The sequence below is a fragment of the Pelobates fuscus genome, chromosome 4 (genome assembly GCF_036172605.1).
Source record: "Pelobates fuscus isolate aPelFus1 chromosome 4, aPelFus1.pri, whole genome shotgun sequence".
Lineage (NCBI taxonomy): Eukaryota > Metazoa > Chordata > Amphibia > Anura > Pelobatidae > Pelobates > Pelobates fuscus.
Window position 1 is genome coordinate 113,162,068 of NC_086320.1, and position 18,195 is coordinate 113,180,262.

An 18,195-nucleotide genomic window follows, 5' to 3' on the forward strand; every position below is an offset into this window, starting at 1 on the left:
TAAACGATACGCAACCGGATTGATACGGGTCAGCACCCTGTAGGGTCCAATATAACGAGGAGCGAACTTCATGGAGGGCACTTTTAAACGGATGTTCCTCGTGCTCAGCCATACCCTATCACCTGGAACAAAGACCGGAGCCGCCCTTCTACGTTTATCAGCGTGTTTCTTGACCAACATAGAGTTGTGCACAAGGATTTGTCGAGTTTGATCCCACAACTTCCTCAAATTGGCAACATGAACATCAACCGACGGCACCCCCTGGGAAGGGGAATCCGAAGGAAGAATAGACGGATGAAAACCATAATTCATGAAGAAGGGGCTTGAATGAGTAGAATCGCAAACGAGATTGTTGTGTGCAAACTCCGCCCAAGGAATCAAACCGACCCAATCATCCTGGTGTTCAGAAACAAAGCATCGTAAATATTGTTCAATTTTCTGGTTGGTACGTTCAGCAGCTCCGTTAGACTGAGGATGATAGGCAGAAGAAAAGTTTAATTTAATACCAAGTTGAGAGCAGAAGGACCTCCAAAAGCGGGAAACAAATTGGGAGCCTCTGTCCGATACAATTTGAGAGGGTATCCCATGTAGGCGAAAAATCTCCTTAGCGAATATCTCTGCCAATTCGGGAGAAGACAGGAGTTTAGGCAGGGGAATGAAGTGTGCCATCTTAGTAAACCTGTCAACCACGGTGAGGATAACAGTCTGTCTTTTAGAGATAGGTAGATCGACAATAAAGTCCATGGCCAAACAGGACCATGGTTTTTCTGGAACCTCCAAGGGTTGCAGGAATCCACATGGAAGCGTATGGGGTTGTTTGGTTTTAGTACAAACTTCACATGCAGCGATGAACTCCTCAATATCCCTCCGTAAAGCAGGCCACCAGAAGTCCTTAGAGATCAACGCGTAAGTTTTGCGAATACCAGGATGTCCCGCCATCTTGCTATTATGTAAACACTGTAAAAGTTCCAGTTGAAGAGCAGGAGGAACGAAATGACGGCCCGCAGGAGTCTGTTTAGGTGCTAGATGTTGCAACTTAATGATCTCGGCCAGTAATGGAGAATGAATCCTGAGATTCGTATTAGCAATGATATTGCATTTCGGAACTATAGAAGAAAGAACTGGTTCAGGTACAGTAGAAGGTTCATATTGGCGAGATAATGCATCGGCTTTAGAGTTTTTAGAACCAGGTCTGTAAGTCAGTACATAATTGAAGTGAGTCAGGAATAAGGACCAACGAGCTTGTCTAGAGGATAAGCGCTTAGCCTCCCCAATATAGGACAAGTTTTTGTGGTCCGTCAAAATCGTAATAGGGTGTAGGGTCCCCTCCAACAAATGTCTCCACTCCAACAAATGTCTCCACTCCTGCTAACTCCAACAAATGTCTCCACTCCTCCCCTCCAACAAATGTCTCCACTCCTGCTAACAGTTCCCTTTCCCCGATGTCATATCTGCTCTCAGGCCCAGAAAATTTCTTAGAGAAGAAACCACAAGGGTGTAACGGTTTATCCACCCCTAACCTTTGAGACAGAACAGCCCCAACTGCTGTCTCAGAGGCATCGACCTCGAGCAAGAAAGGCAGAGTCGTATCAGGATGGACTAGAATGGGAGCCGAGGCAAAAAGTTCCTTGAGAGTCTTGAAAGCACCCAGAGCTTCCTTAGACCAGAACTTAGTATCAGCCCCTTGTTTGGTCATATTGGTAATAGGCGCAATGATAGAGGAGTATCCTTTAATGAAGCGCCTATAGTAGTTGGAAAAACCAATAAACCTTTGGATAGCCTTGAGTCCTTTGGGCAAGGGCCAGTCTAAAATAGATTGAAGTTTTACAGGATCCATTTTAAAACCCTCCCCAGAAATCACGTATCCAAGAAAGTCTACCTGAGACTGATCAAAACTGCACTTCTCCAATTTGCAATATAGACCATGTTGCAGCAGCTTGTGTAATACCTTTCTGACCTGTCTATGGTGAGTCTCAATCTCCTTAGAGTGTATTAGTATGTCGTCCAGGTAAACAATAACACAATCATGCTGAAACTCCCTAAGTACCTCATTAATCAAATCTTGAAATACTGCAGGAGCATTGCATAGTCCAAATGGCATAACAGTGTATTCGTAATGGCCATACCGGGTATTGAATGCCGTCATCCACTCGTGACCTTGCTGGATTCTAACCAAATTGTAAGCCCCTCTGAGATCTAACTTGGTGAAGATTTTGGAGCCCTTAAGACGATCAAATAACTCGGTAATCAGTGGGATAGGATAGGCATTTCTGACAGTTATTTTATTCAAGCCTCGGTAATCGATACAAGGTCTCAGCGTGCCATCCTTCTTCTTAATGAAAAAGAACCCAGCCCCGGCCGGAGAAGAAGACCTCCTGATGAATCCCTTTTCTAAATTCTCCCGAATATACTCCTCTAGAACCGAGTTTTCCTGAACAGACAAAGGATATACATGGCCCCTCGGAGGCATAGTGCCGGGTAGAAGCTTAATCTTACAGTCAAATGACCTGTGTGGAGGCAAAGAATCGGCATTCTTCTTGTCAAACACTGCCCTTAAGTCTAGGTAAAGGTCTGGTATTTGTCTTTCTGTGGACTGAGTAGGATTCTCCGGTATGTTAATATTAGCTAATGGAGAAACCTTGCACAAACACCGATCCTGGCAGCCCTAACTCCCAATCGATAATAGGGTTATGTTTTTTCAACCATGGGTACCCCAGAACTATGGGAATGGAAGGAGACGAAATGAGCAGAAGAGATAAATTCTCCACGTGTAGGATACCCACATTTAAATTAATGGGTATGGTCTCACGAAAGATAACAGGGTCTAGTAGTGGTCTACCATCTATGGCCTCAACGGCCAAAGGTGTCTCCCTTAGCTGGGATGGGAAATTGTTCTTACTAGCAAAGGCTTGGTCGATAAAATTCTCAGCAGCACCGGAATCTATCAATGCCATAGCCCTTACTACTTCCTTCCCCCAAGTTAAGGAAACTGGTAGCAGAAGCCTGTGATCTTTATAATCAGAAGTAGAGGACAAAATAGAAACACCCAAGGCCTGTCCTCTAGAGAGACTTAGGTGCGAGCGTTTCCCGGGCGGTTAGAACAGTTCGAGAGTAAATGACCCTTGGCTCCACAATACATACACAAACCCTCTCTTCTCCTGTGCTGTCTTTCCTCCTCAGAGAGGCGGGTATACCCTATCTGCATAGGTTCAGTAAGCAAAGATATCGTGGAGTCAGGACTTGGAACAGCGGGAGCTAACCTAAAAGAAGGTCTCTGGTTCCTCTCTCGAGTGTTCTGTCTCTCTCTTAGACGTTCATCTATACGAGAGATGAACGAAATTAAATCCTCTAAATTCTCAGGGAGTTCTCTGGTAGCAACCTCATCAAGGATTACATCAGATAGACCATTCAAAAATACATCCATATACGCCTGCTCATTCCACTTGATCTCTGCCGCCAGAGACCTGAACTCTAGTGCATAATCCACCAGTGTTTGGTTCTCCTGTCTCAGGCGCAACAGTAATCTGGCTGCATTAACCTTTCTACCTGGAGGGTCAAATGTTCTTCTAAAAGCAGCTACAAATGCGTTATAGTTATAAACTAATGGATTATCGTTCTCCCATAGTGGGTTGGCCCATCTCAGAGCTTTCTCAATGAGTAGGGTGATAATAAATCCTACTTTTGCCCTATCTGTAGGATAAGAGCGAGGTTGCAATTCAAAGTGGATACTAATTTGGTTTAAAAAACCACGACACTTCTCAGGAGCCCCACCATAGCGTACTGGGGGGGTAATGTGAGAAGAAGCACCCACTGTGGCTACCTCTAGACCTGAACCGACAGGAGAAACAGGGGTATTACGTATCTCCTCTGGTGGGTTATTGGCACAAGCTAATAGAGCCTGTAGCGCAAGCGCCATCTGATCCATTCTGTGATCCATGGCTTCAAACCTAGGATCAGGAGCAGCCAGCTGACTGTTTGTACTTGCAGGATCCATTGGCCCTGTCGTAATGTCAGGATCGGGACAGGGATCCAACACGCAGAGTACAAACAGTAGCCAGATACGTATACCGGACCTTAGAATGGCCGGACTAACGTACGTAGTACAGTATAGAATGGTCAAAGACAAGCCGAGGTCGAGGGTAACAGAAGACAGGTAAGTGAGAGACAAGCCGAATCAAGGGTAACAGAGATAAGCAGAGTAAGGTAAACAAGCCGGGTCAAAACCAAAAGGGATAATAGAATACACAAGCACTGAGTGACTAGAACAAGCTAGAACCACGACAGGGCAATGAGCTAATGAAAGAAGCTCTGTTAAATACCCTGTTCAGAGCAGTAACCACGCCTCCAAGGCGTCCTGATTGGTCCTGCAGCCATTGACTGACAGGTTGTTCCGGGGGAGTGTCCTGATGACTACTTCCTGCCTAGATGCTGTAAAAGGCAGTCACTCCCTCGCGGCCGGCCTAGCATGACCGGATAGACCGCGGGGAAGGGAGCCATCAGACCGTCTGGATGGAGGAACAGCTAAGTCTCTACCTCTTTCGGAGGTAGAGACCACAGGTACCCTGACACCTACACAAAGTCTCAAATGAAACCTCTACCAAAGAAAGAGAGCCCGAGGGCTACCACAGAACCGACTGGAGCAGTCAGTAGTGTCCCAGCCAGGCTCAAAGTCCTACCTCAAGGCCCACAGCTTCACCCACAGCAGCAGGGGCGAGGTACTAACACACTACGACGGACTGCCCGACGACTCACTCACTTACCAGAAGCCCCTACCATAGGCCGTCTACAACGCCTTCCCAGGCCGAAGACCGCATGGAGTCCGACTCCAAGACACCGACCACACCGCCGGAGGCTTGCCCGCCGCTGGCGGCGGCAGAACATCCGAGCCCCACATGGCGCCCGACTAAGGGACGACCCGGCCTCTCCGAGCAACCGAGTCGGTGGACCACAGCTGAAGGCCTTCATAATGACCTGGGGACGCCAACTCGCACCATACCGTACCCCGGTGGCTCGTACTGAACGACGGTGCCAACTTCCCCACCCTGCCCAGCAGAGGTATTGGCTGAACAGGCCCCACTAACTGGCGGCCCCACCACCACCACTTTCAGCTGATGGCTGCAGTGATCTAGCCTGAATGACCCCCATGGACTCTCCTTGCTGGACTCCCACTTGTGCATATGCCTCCCATGTTGCCTACTCGTATGACTTTATGTTATTATTTTACTTAAAGCTCTGATACTACTGAAAAATCTGACGATAAAGCGACAAATATTAAAGCGACACATATTAAAGCGACACATATTAAAGCGACACATATTAAAGCGACACATGTTAAAGCGACACATGTTAAAGCGACGCATGTTACAGCGACACTTGTTAAAGCGACAAATGTTAAAGCGACAAATGTTAAAGCGACAAATTCAACACATATATTACCCTTCAGCTACTGAAACTAAACGACTGAAATGCTCACTATTACTGACTAGCCAGGACCCAGCCTGATTCTGCTAATATTATTTTCTGTTTTGCTTACCTGTCAAAGTTAAACCATAACATATAAAAAAGAGGTACGAATACTAAGGAAATGTTAGCTACCATTGTTATTGAACCCTATACTGTATTCTAAATGCACATTTCCCTCTCTCTATTCTGTATCCCAATTACCATGCCTCAATAAAATACAGATTGACAAAAAAAAAAAAAAACTGCATTCATGGGAGGTGTAGTGGGTTTCAACCAGTCTTGTGCTAAGGCCCGCCTAGTCGTTAGTGTAATTTTGTTAAAAAGTAGTTGTTCCGCTCTGGTCCAAATGTCATGCGGCTTAGTGAGTAGGAATACCCATGGATTCAGGTCGATATGCTTAGGTAGGATTTGGGAGATGAGTGAGTTGACCTCCAGCCAAAGGTTTGGGAAGTCCCACCATATATGAACATAGGTTCCTTTAGACTCGCAGTTTCTCCAGCAGAGATCCGTGGGATTTTTTTTCATGTGATAAAGTTTCACTGAAGTGGTGTACCATCTAAACATAGTTTTATAAGATTGTTCTTGCATTGTGACCTATATAGAGGTTTTTGAGTTCGCTTCACATATGTCCTGCCAGTCTACCCCCTCCTGGGAGTCACCAAGTACGCATTCCCATTTACCTATGTAGTGGCGGTCACCCCAAAATTTGGTATTAGCGCTGAGGTTGGAGTAGAGTCTAGTGATCATGCCTTTTTGGTAGGATTCAGTATTACATATGCGTTCAAAAAATGTAGATTGGATGAGTGCAGCCGTTCTGACAGCAGATTGGCTTGCAAAGTCACAAATTTGGAGATATCTAAAGAAATCTGATAGATTCAGAGTAGTTCTAGTTTGCAGTTTTGAAAAGGGGACTACGGTTCCCCCTTGGTATAGGTGACATACCCTCTGCAGCCCCGCTATTTCCATGCCCCAAAAGTCTCTGTCCCTCATGCCAGACAAAAGCCCTGTTTTGGGAAGTAGGGGTAAGTGACGAAGGGGAAGAGATCAGCCCATATTTACGTGCAAATTTATCACATATCTGTGCAAAGTAAGTCACAGAAGGGCATGCAGTCCTCAGGTGCCCTCGTTGGTCTCTGGGAGTCCAGATATAGAATTGTGGGAGGTCAGATCCCATCAATAGGGATCCCAGCTCTACCCAGCATCTGCTGTCAGGGGGGGAATGCCAGAGGGCTATTTGCATTAGTTGCGCCGCTAGGTCGTAAAAATGGAGGTGGGGTAGACCCAGTCCCCCTCTGTCCTTTGGTCTATAGAGGATATTGTGAGAGATTCTATGTCTATTTGAATATGGCCTGTGGCTTTTTGAAGGGGGCCAGTTCGTTTTTCGTAATAATGAGAGGCAAGGCCTGAAAAAGGAAGAGTATTCGAGGGAGGATATTCATCTTAATGGAATGAATCCTACCCATCCAAAATATAGGTTTGTCTGCCCAGTTCTCCATGTCTGAGATCAATGAGTTGATCATGGGAATATAATTCAGTTGGTGGAGTTGGGAAGGGTTGGCCGGGAGGTTGATCCCGAGATATTTTATGGAGGTGTACGATATTTGGATATGATAGGAACTTGCTGTTTGTGCAATATCCGCCACGGCGAGGGTTAGGGGGAGAGCACTGGATTTACTCACATTCACTTTGTAGCTTGAGATGGCCCCGAAGGAGGTTAGGAGGGGGATGAGGGCTTGCATGGATGTGACCAGGTTGATCAACGTGAAGAGTACATTGTCTGCATATTCTGATACAAGGAACTGCTGGTTCCCTATGTCTGCATCCTGGATCTGGGGATGTTCACGTATCGCCACGAAGGAGTAAGGGTTCAAATGTAAGGATGAATAGCAAGGGGGATAGGGGCTGCCATTCATGAGGGAGAAGGGTTGTGGGGGGCTCCTGCTATATTGATGTGTGTTCTGACATTAGTGTATAAGGCTCGTATTGCCGTAATGGAGGGGGGTGGGAAACCTAGATGGTTTAGGAATTCGAACATATATAGCCACCTCACATGATCGAACGCCTTTTCGGCGTCAAGGGATAGAACTATGCCAAGCGCGCTGTCTTGGCGTCATACTTGACTCTGGTCTCACCTTTGAGCCTCACATCCAGCATGTTGCCAAATCCTGTAGATTCCATCTTAAAAACATAGCCCGCATCCGCCCCTTTCTTGCACCAGATACTACCAAGGAGCTTGTCCATGCTCTAGTAATTTCCCGCATGGATCATCGAGTTAGTCGACTACAGTATTCCAGTCGCTTGGAAGGGTCGGCAGTGCTGCGGTTATCTTTTGGCCTTGACTTCCTTTGGAGGAAGTGAAGAGGGTCGGCGCCCGGTAGGAGCACGTGAGGACGGCCGTCCCTAAAAACCATGAGCTTAAAGGGGTGGCCACACGTGTACTTGAGAGCATTGGCCCGTAGAAGGTCAGTAATGGGCTTCCACTCTCCTTTTCTGCAGAGTGGAAGGGGCTAAGTCTTGGTAGAAGGCCACTTTAGCACTGCCTCCCTGGTCTGGAAGTGGAGGAAGCACATGATTATATTGCGTGGTTGCAGGTTATCTATTTTCCATGCCCGGAGAGCCCTATGGACCCGTTCCACTACCCACTGATCAGGAGGCATATCTGGGAGCAAAGGCCGCAATATGGAAAGGATGGTCTCAGCTACTGGGCCTTCATTTCGCTGCTTGGGTAGGCCGCGGATGCGAAGGTTGTTGCGTCGTGATCGGTTTGCTTGGTCCTCCAGTGCTGCCTATGTGGACTCCAGCCGGGTGGTAAGGTTGGTAACATGGTCCACGACCATATTGTGTGCCGCAGCCGCAGTTTCCAGGCGTTGCTCCAGGGCCGCTGTCCGTGTGCCCAGGGAGTGTATCTCCACAATCACAGCCCTGAAGGACCGCTCGATCTCCCGGGCTAGGAAAGTTCTCACCTCTGCCAATGTAGCTAATATCTGCGGTGCATTCTCAGATAGGGTACCTGGGGGTTAGGAGACCTCGGAACCTGCAGGGGAGTCCGGTGTGAAAAAGTTGTTTTCGCCACCATCTCTGAAGGTTTTTGTGTGGTCTCCGGGGAGTGCATTTGTCCATGTTGCCTCAGGAACTGTTAAACTGGTGTGGAGAAGCTGGATGTAAGCTAAAGTTAGCTTTATATTAGGAGGTTGGTGCGGAGCTCTAGGCTTGCACGTCCAGCTCGATACCCGGTCAAGCCACACCCCCCGCTCCTGTTGCATTCTGATGGCCGCAGGGTGCGTAGTAATTTTTAAACGTACATAAACTTGTCCTTTGTGGCCGCTGCCATCTTCTTCCGGGAGATACTCTTCAGCTTCTGGCATTTCATCTTCCAGAAGTGAACATCAATGCTGCGTTGTCGTGCATGTGCAAGAATCAAAACACAGATATATCTATGTAGGACAATGTGCGATCTTCCTTTTCCCCTCAGCCATCACTAGTGGCGGCCGAGGGCTTGATAAAAGGCAGCTTTTGTCTAGCGTAGGAAAAATACATAGGACAAAGCAGTCTCTGCTTTATATTCGAACATAGTCTTTCTGATAATTCCATGATGATTTGATCTTTAAAACACAATCTTTTTTTGGGGTGTGGGAGGGGTTAAGGTGTGGCAGAGACACTTTAATGAATCAGATATACATTTATTTTTTTACCTATCCTGTTAGCCAGTTAATTGCATGTGAATTGCCACTATATTTATATAAAAAAAAGGAAATATATTTGCTCTCTTCTCGTTATACTTTTTAGAAGATCATATTTAAAGGGTTACTTCATCCACCAGTGGCGGATCTGGTGAGGGGGGTGGGGCAATTCAGTGTGTATGTTTAGGTATGTGTATCTGTGTGTGTATGCCAATGTGTATGTATGTGTGTCTGTATTTGTGTGCCAGTAAGCGTATGTGTGTATCTGTGTAGGTATGTGTGTATGGGTAGGTATGTGTATCGGTGTGTGTAGTTGTGAGTGTCAGTGTGTATCTGTGTGTGTGTGTGTGTATCTGTGTGTAATCTGTACCTATGTGTAAACTGCGTATGTGTATCTGTGTATGCCAGTGTATGTGTGTGTATCTGTGTGTGCCAGTGTGTGTGTAGGTATGTGTTTGTGTGTGCATGTGCCAGTGTGTTTATGTGTAGATGTGTGTATCTGTGTGCCTGTGTGTGTGTTTGTGTGTGTGTCAATGTGTGTATGTAAAGGTATATGTGTCAGTGTGTGTGTTGTAAATGTGTGTGTGTGTATGTGTATCTGTATGTGCTGTTGTGCGTATGTGTAGGTATGTGTGTGTCTGTGTAGGTTCATGTTTGTATCTGTGTGCGTGTGTATGCCAGTGTATGTGTCTGTGAATGCCATTTCATTTAATTAGAGCCCCATCCCTCCACTATAATCCCCTACCACCCAACATATCCCTCTATGCTCCACTACAGCCCCCAAACCTGCTAGTTACAGGCCCAAACCCCCTACTTAAGCCCCTAAACCATTACACTACAGTACTCTGCTCCCCGCTAGAGCCCCCTGTCCTCCCGCTAGAATCCCCTGTCCTCCCGCTAGATCTCACCACCAGTGCCCCTCCCGAGATTTGGTTCTGGATCCGCCACTGCCAACCACTTTTTTTTTTAAAGTAAAAGTCTGAGGTCACTTCTTCCCTCTCAGTGGTCCAATCAAATGCTTCTCATAGGGAAACTTTGGAAGTGGGAGTAACCCCTTTACAAAATGTTAGAATGCACAAACAAAAACAGGCATCGCAATGGTTTTACTGTAAAACATGGTTCCTAACCTCTATCCTGTAATCAACAGGATCTAGAATATACATTTTTTAACAGCCATCATAAAAAGAAAATACGTGTTTCTTTTTATAATTTCCTATTTTTTTTTTTTTCATCGGCCTTTGGTAGGAATTATTTATTATTATGTTATTGATTTAGTGGCATGAAATTTGACCTCTAGTATATTAGTTTCCTTTATTTCCACTACACTTTGGGTATGGTCTATGCTATAACATAATTTACTGCATTGCACTGTTTTTATATAGTTTTGTGTAAAAACTAATGCTATAAAAGAGTTTACAAGAAAAAAAAAAAAACAACTGGAATAGTGACATTATAGTTAATACATTGTTAAAATGTAAAATTGTGCTTCATAAGGTGCAATTAAACAATGACATGTTGCAAAACCAGGATTACAACAGATGACATTATTGGCAAATATATTTTATATAGAGGAAAATAATTATAAAACAAAGTGGGAAAATTGTTTGTTCCATTTGGAAGCCTTTCATTTCAGTATGCTTGTATATAACCAAATGTACACACGAAAGGCACTTCATATTACATGTTCAGTTTCCCAAACCGGCATCGCCCTGAACTGGAAGTGTAGGCCAGTTATGACAAACCTAAAGAATCTTTGATGAAACTGAAAAATATGGATATGGAAATAGGTGTTGAGTCAGGAGCTAGAAGTTTGGAGTTACTACTGACAATCTAGAAGCCAGGCATTCCATGTGATATGTCTTAAGTGTTAGACATTTGTTTAAATTGGAATGGTGTAAAACAGGATATCAACCTCATGTTGCACTTGGAACGAGGAATGGATTCCGGAAAAGGGTTTTTCAGCTAGAACTGGGTGTTCTCTTTTGTCTGAATAAGCCAGATTCTGGGTATTTAAAAACATTTCTGTGAGGGGGAAAATAGGAAATTCAGCTAATATTCTTCTGTTAGGACTAATAGAACCAATTGGTCCTCCATGAGATTTGCCCAGGTATCTAAAAATAGAGACAACCTTGCTCCCACATGAGCTCCCTGAGTAGAACCGCCTTCAGAATTCACATACTAACCAATGAAAGGAGGAGGAAGTCTTGCCTCTTGATTTCACTGAACAAGTCTGTTCCCCTCTTCATGCCTGAAGTACGGAATATTCCTTACCAGGGCAGTTAGGAAGCGGATTTCTTAAAGTATCTGTTCCTTGTCTGCATCTTGGGTGACGTTCTTGTGGAAGAAATACATCTTTCCCCTCTTCACAGCTTTTTTAAATAATATTGTTGTAACCATATAACAGTTCTACAGTGCTACGGAATTTGTTCCCACTTTATAAATAATAATATAACTTACAAAACACATTCTAAAGCTCCATCTGTTGGTTAAAGATTGGTTATGTGCATTGACTGATTTGCATGTGTGAAATTCAGGTAGAATGCTCTGTGATTTGAATGCCTCCTTGTGTGACAGTTATATATTTTATTGTTGTCTTTATGAATCATCTGTGTTTTTTTATACTGTTTTTTAAATACCTCACAATAAGTTAAAAGTTTCACTGTTGAAGGTTGGTCCCAGTTTAAAAATAAAGGGATGATCCAGATGATCCTTTTGGAACAGTGTCTAAATGTTGGTCCTTTCTAGGACCCCAGTCACAGATTCTAAGGGCCTGTTGCCTGGCTGCACTGCTCCTTGGTGTTTGGAATCAGATAAAGCAGGTGCAGGCAACTTTTGGTATTCTAGATGTTGTGGCAAAGCATCAGAGGAGACTACCCTCAAAGTAGTCTTCCAAGAAGACAACACCATTCAATTAATCCATGAAAGGGAAGATATTCTTTCTTTAGGTCTCTGAAAAAATGTGGAAGGTCCTGGTGGGTTCATGCATACAAAGAGCATTTCTTATAGCTTGTATTACTAGTCTGGTGAATCTGCAGTGGTGCCTTCTGAAGATGACCCATCATCTTCCTAAGAAGGGATAGGAAATGCTCCTTTCCAGAATCCTATTCTGGAGACGTGTATCTTTTACTGGAACAGTTACTGTTTTTAGAAGTGGTAATGGTGGTAGGGATCTGTATGTGCATGAAACTCTGCGCATACAGAGATATTTGCACTTTTGTACTAGTTGCACCCCAGAACTTTGTATATCAATTCAGTGCACAAAAAATATAAAATATCTCTCATCACCTTGCACTGCACACTGGCGACAGACGTTTGCAGTAAGTGCCTGGAAGGGGAAGCCTCACTATGCACTCCCATCTTTAGTTTAGCCCTTCCTGCAATAGTTAATGCTCCCTCTCTCTATTGTCCACTCCACGACTCCCTCCCCAGCTCAGAGCACGCACACATATGCTGTGAGTTGATAATGCTGTGAGAAGCATTTGACTAAACATTGTGGGTGAGGCTGTGACATCTGACGGGGGCGTGAAAAACAGAGATCTTTGCCTGGTGCTGGATTGCAGGTAAGCTTACAACTTATTTAATATGAATTTACAGAGGGGGGTAAGGTATACATATATATATATATATATATACAGGGGCGTATTAGCCGCGAGGCAAACAAGGCATTTGCCTTGGGCGGCATTTTCCAGGGGGCGGCAAAAAAAGCCGCCCCCAAATGCCCAAGGCAAATGTCTTGTTAGCCTTGCGGCTAACAGACCTGCTGGGCTGCTGCTGGGCGATCGGGCGGAACTGCCTGGCGGGCGGGCGGGCGGCCGGCGAGGGAGCACTTCCCCTGAGCTGTCTGCTCAGCTCCCTCGCCAGCCGCAGAGTGAGGCTGGGAGGCGGAGCCGGAATATGACGTCATATTCCGTCTCCCAGCCTCACTCTGAGGCGCGCGAGGGAGCTGAGCAGACAGCTCAGGGGAAGTGCTCCCTCGCCGGCCGCCCGCCCGCCAGGTAGTACCGCCCGATCGCCCAGCAGCCACTGGACCACCAGGGAGGAAGAGACACCCCCCCTCCCCAGCATTCCCAAAGGTAAGGAGGCTGGGGGGGGGGGTGTTAAATTAAAAAAAAAAAAATGTGTTAAAAATAAATTTTAAAAAAAAGTGTTACAAATAAATTTAAAAAAAATGTGTTAAAAAAATAAATAAAAAAAAAAGTGTTAAAAAAAATTAAAAAAAAAATTAAAACAAATGTGTTAAAAATAAATTTAAAAAAATGTGTTAATGTGGGTGGGTGAGTGTGTGTCTGTGTCTGTTAGTGTGTGTGTGTGTGTGTGTGTGTGTCAGTGTTTGTGTCTGTTAGTGTGTGTGTGTGTGTGTCAGTGTGTGTGTCTGTTAGTGTGTGTTTGTGTCTGTTAGTGTGTGTTTGTGTCTGTTAGTGTGTGTGTGTGTCTGTTAGTGTGTGTGTGTGTGTTAGTGTTTGTTTCTGTGTCTGTTAGTGTGTGTGTCTGTGTCTGTTAGTGTGTGTGTCAGTGTGTGTGTGTGTCTGTTAGTGTGTGTGTGTGTGTGTGTGTCTGTTAGTGTGTGTGTGTGTGTGTGTCTGTTAGTGTGTGACTGTGTGTGTCTGTTAGTGTGTGTTTGCCTGTGAGTGTGTGTGTATGTCAGTGAGTGTGTGTGTCTGCTAGTTTGTGTCTGCTAGTGAGTGAGTGTGTGTCTGTTAGTGAGTGTGTTTGTCAGTGAGTGTGAGTGTGTCTGTTAGTGTGTGTGTGTTTCTGTTAGCGAGTGTGTGTGTGTGTATTTAGAATGCGGGGCGGGGGGAAAGGTTGACTGGGGGTGGCGCGGGGGGAAGGGGGGGGCGCCTGAGTTTTGTCCTGCCTAGGGCAGCACAAAACCAGGATACACCACTGTATATATATACATATATATATATATATATAATGGAAAACGGTGGGAAAAATATTGCATAATATTAGCAATGCGCATGAGTTTTAAACCCGCATATTACACATCAGGATAATACAAGGTCAATGCTACTTTGCAGGGAATTCTGCACGCTGAATAGTTCATAGATAACATTGTTTTACAAGTAACAAGAAAACCGACATTTTGCATTCATGCTTGTAGTGTTCAGAAGAAAACGAGATTTTCCAAGACGTTTGACAAGAAGTGTAACAGATATATAGATATATATATATGTCTGCCTGACTGTAATGTAAATAATAAAATATACCACGTGACCTATTGCAGTGGACATATGAAAAACAGTTTGTTAATCTCCATGTCTGCCACATTCCAAAATAAGATATAAAGCCTATATACTGCACATTGTATTTACTACCAGAAGAGAATTACCGTATATACTCGAGTATAAGCAGACCCAAATATAAGCCGAGGCCCCTAATTTTTCCCCAAAAAACTGGGAAAACGTATTGACTCGAGTATAAGACTAGGGTGGGAAATGCAGCAGCTACTGGTAAATTTCTAAATAAATTTAGATCCTAAAAAAATATTAATTGAATATTTATTTACAGTGTGTGTATATAATGAATGCAGTGTGTGTGTATGAGTACAGTGTATGTGTTGCAGAGCCTTGGTGGGGGGGTGGGCATTTTTATTATTATTTTTTTTATTATTATTTTAATACATTTTTGTTACATTATTATTTTTTATTTTATTATTATTTAGATTTTTTTTTCGTCCCCCCTCCCTGCTTGATACATGGCAGGGAGGGGGGCTCTCACTCCCTGGTGGTCCAGTGGTATTGGCAGTTCAGTGGAGGGGGGCTGGCAGATAGTGTTTACTTACCTCTCCTGCAGCTCCCTTTTCCTCCGTGCCGGTCCGGTCAGCTCCCTCTGCAAGTCCCAGTGTAAGTCTCGCGACCGCGCTATGACCCCGCGGCTCTCGCGAGACTTACACTGGGAGCTGACCAGACCGGTGCGGAGGAGAAGGGAGCTGACAGGAGCTGCAGGAGAGGTAAGTAAACGCTCCCTGCCAGCCCCCCTCCTACACAGCCCCTTGTCTGTATTATGGCAATGTAAATTGCCATAATACAGACATTGACTCGAGTATAAGTCGAGTTGGGGTTTTTCAGCACAAAAAATGTGCCGAAAAACTAGACTTATACTCGAGTATATACGGTAAGCTTTTTTTTTTGTAATACATGTAGAGAATTTTAAGAAAATGTAGTTAATCACTGTTATGCCTAAACAGAGCTAATGAAACAAAATAAAATCACCAACTCTGAATAGATGAATAATTATTTTTAAACGTTGCTATTCTGAGTTAAAATGCAGATACTTCTCATTCTGCCTAAGGTAGATGCCATATTGTTATTTTAGGAATGAACATTTCACCATGACAACATAGGGTTTTTGATAAAGACAGGTGATTTTTGACAGAATGTTGCTTCAAGCTGTTGCACATTTCCAAAGTTATCATCTCCATGAGAGCAAATACATTTCACATCTAAGGAGAACATTAAACTTAGTTTAGGAATTCATTAGATTTGTGAATTTAAATGGTACCAGTCATACCAAATACAACTAAATCCTAAATGATAAGAGAATTGGATTTAATTTATACTTTGTGCTAGCAAATGTATAGATTTCTCTAAAATCAGAGATTTCAAAAAGCCGCCCTTTCCACCTCCTGTCAGCCAATTCACTCTGTGCAGATTTGCACAGAAATAAGAAGGCTGTGCTCTGCGTATCTGTTACCAGGTAAACCCTCCTCAGGGCATCTCTTCTGCTTGACTTCTGCCTAAGGGAAAGCAATGCCTGTAAGGGAAAATATATTTAGGCTTGATTTATAGTAGGAGCTTTGAACAGGTAATCTGATAATGTAGATAGAGAGGACACAATTTTTTGTTGTTTTATTTGCATACCATAAAGCAAACATACAGTATAGGGCAATTGTAATCTGTTATGAGAAGCAGAAGAAGAGGTGTATGCAGTAGGCGTATTAAAGAAAGTGTAGAATCCACTGAAACATGATTGACACTTTAACCCCTTAAGGACCAAACTTCTGGAATAAAAGGGAATCATGACATGTCACACATGTCATGTGTCCTTAAGGGGTTAAGGAGGAGACGGGGTAATTAATTATTTTTTTTTAAATTTGCTTTTATTGTATTAGGGGAAGAAACACTTGTTTGCATAACATGCAAATTGCAAACCTATGTTATGACTAGTTCACTTTAACAAGTAGATTTTTATTTACTTGTAATCATTAAAAAAAAAATGTATTTCCCTTTTAAGTATCACATTTTTGAGAAATAAATGTAAGCATTTGTAAAATGGCAAACAAGAAGCCTGTGGCTATTTTACTAGAATTTAATGTTTGTGACCAAACATAAAAGACACTTTAAAAATGTCTTCATTAAAGTTATTTTATTATGGTGTCTCTTAAATGTCTCCACATAAGCATCCCCACAGCACTATTCACCACAGTCATGAATCCTTCCTGAAAATATGATCCTGATGCATGGAAGCTTTGTTGCCACCATTTTGGATCGCTGACTTGCTGTAATCTTAAGTCTTCCTCCTCTTCTTTCTAGGTCTTTTTCTTGTTTATAGTGCCTGGACTCCACTGGCACAGTCTCTTTATGCACATGGTTATTCTCTTAAGTAAATTGCAAATTTAAGGCCCAAGTAGTTGATCTGGAAGCATAGCCCAGGGACTGTCCCTAGTTTGGCTATGTTTCCCTTGAATTAGAGATTCACTTTGAATTATCACTTTAGTTAATAACCCTGTCATTGATAAACCATTTTAAGCAGTTTAACACTGAAAGAGGGTTCCTGGCCATCCACAGCCACAATCTTACGGAAGACATGGCTAAGGTAGAGATTATACACTTTCTTATATTCATACAAACTCATGGCAGCAATCTACTTTATGACAGACTGACACTGGTCAGTTGACACTCCCAGCCACCCACTGCTGATCATTCTAACACTTCCTCATTAGCCCAAGCAGCACAGGGATGGGGTGGTGGGAGTTGCTGGGGAGTCTCAATTAGCATTAAAATAGGTTCAATGCTGAATGGAAGGATGGTGCCAGGGAACTCCAGACACTATAACCATTTCAATGAGATGAATGAATTACAGTGCCTACAGTATGCCATGAAAGGATCACTATAGGGTCACAAACATGTGTACCCTATAGTGCTAAACCTACCATTTAGGTGGCTTTTACCACCCTTAGTCCCCTATAAAAGTTTAAAACATACTTTAAATTGACGATTTTTAGCCAATCCAATGTTTTCCCATAGGGAAAGCATTGGATTGGCTAAAATCGGCACGGGGGCGGGCCAAATGCCATTTTGGCCAATCAGGGCCTCCTCATAGAGATGCATTGAATCAATGCATATTTATGAGGAAAATTCAGCGTCTCCATGCAGAACATGGGGATGCTGAACGACAGGGCTGCTTACTGTGCAGCCCTGAGCCAGGAAGCCCCTCCAGTGGCAATCTAAGGAGTGGCCACTTGGAGGTGTTCCTAGGGGCAATGTAAACACTGCCTTTTCTTTACATGAAAATGCCTGAAGGGAGCTATTGTACTCACGTGAACAACTACATTAAACTGTTGAGATTGGATTTAGTGGGGTGCTTTCCTTCAAGAAGGTTTGGACTGCAACTCCCATAATTTAGAGAGCTTTCAATAGTCCTATTCATTCATCGTATTGAATACAAACTTATCTCTAAACCAGGGGTTCCCAATTTGTTTTTTCCTGTGGAACCCTTTGACATAGTGTATCAACATTGTGGAAAACCACTCCCTACCAGAAAAAGCCTTTGAGTCAGATACATTCAATGGCACACACATATACACACAGACACTTACACACAGATATACACACTGACACATACACACATACATACCTTAACACACAGATACACTGACCCACAGACAGACAGACACACACACACACACACAGTGACACTCAGATACACACTGACACAGATATGCACAGTGACACTTACACACAGATACATGTCATTTTATACAGGGTGCAGGAGGGTGACTTAATGGCTGAGACTGGTGTGTGGGGAGAACTGCTCACTCCTGGCTGCT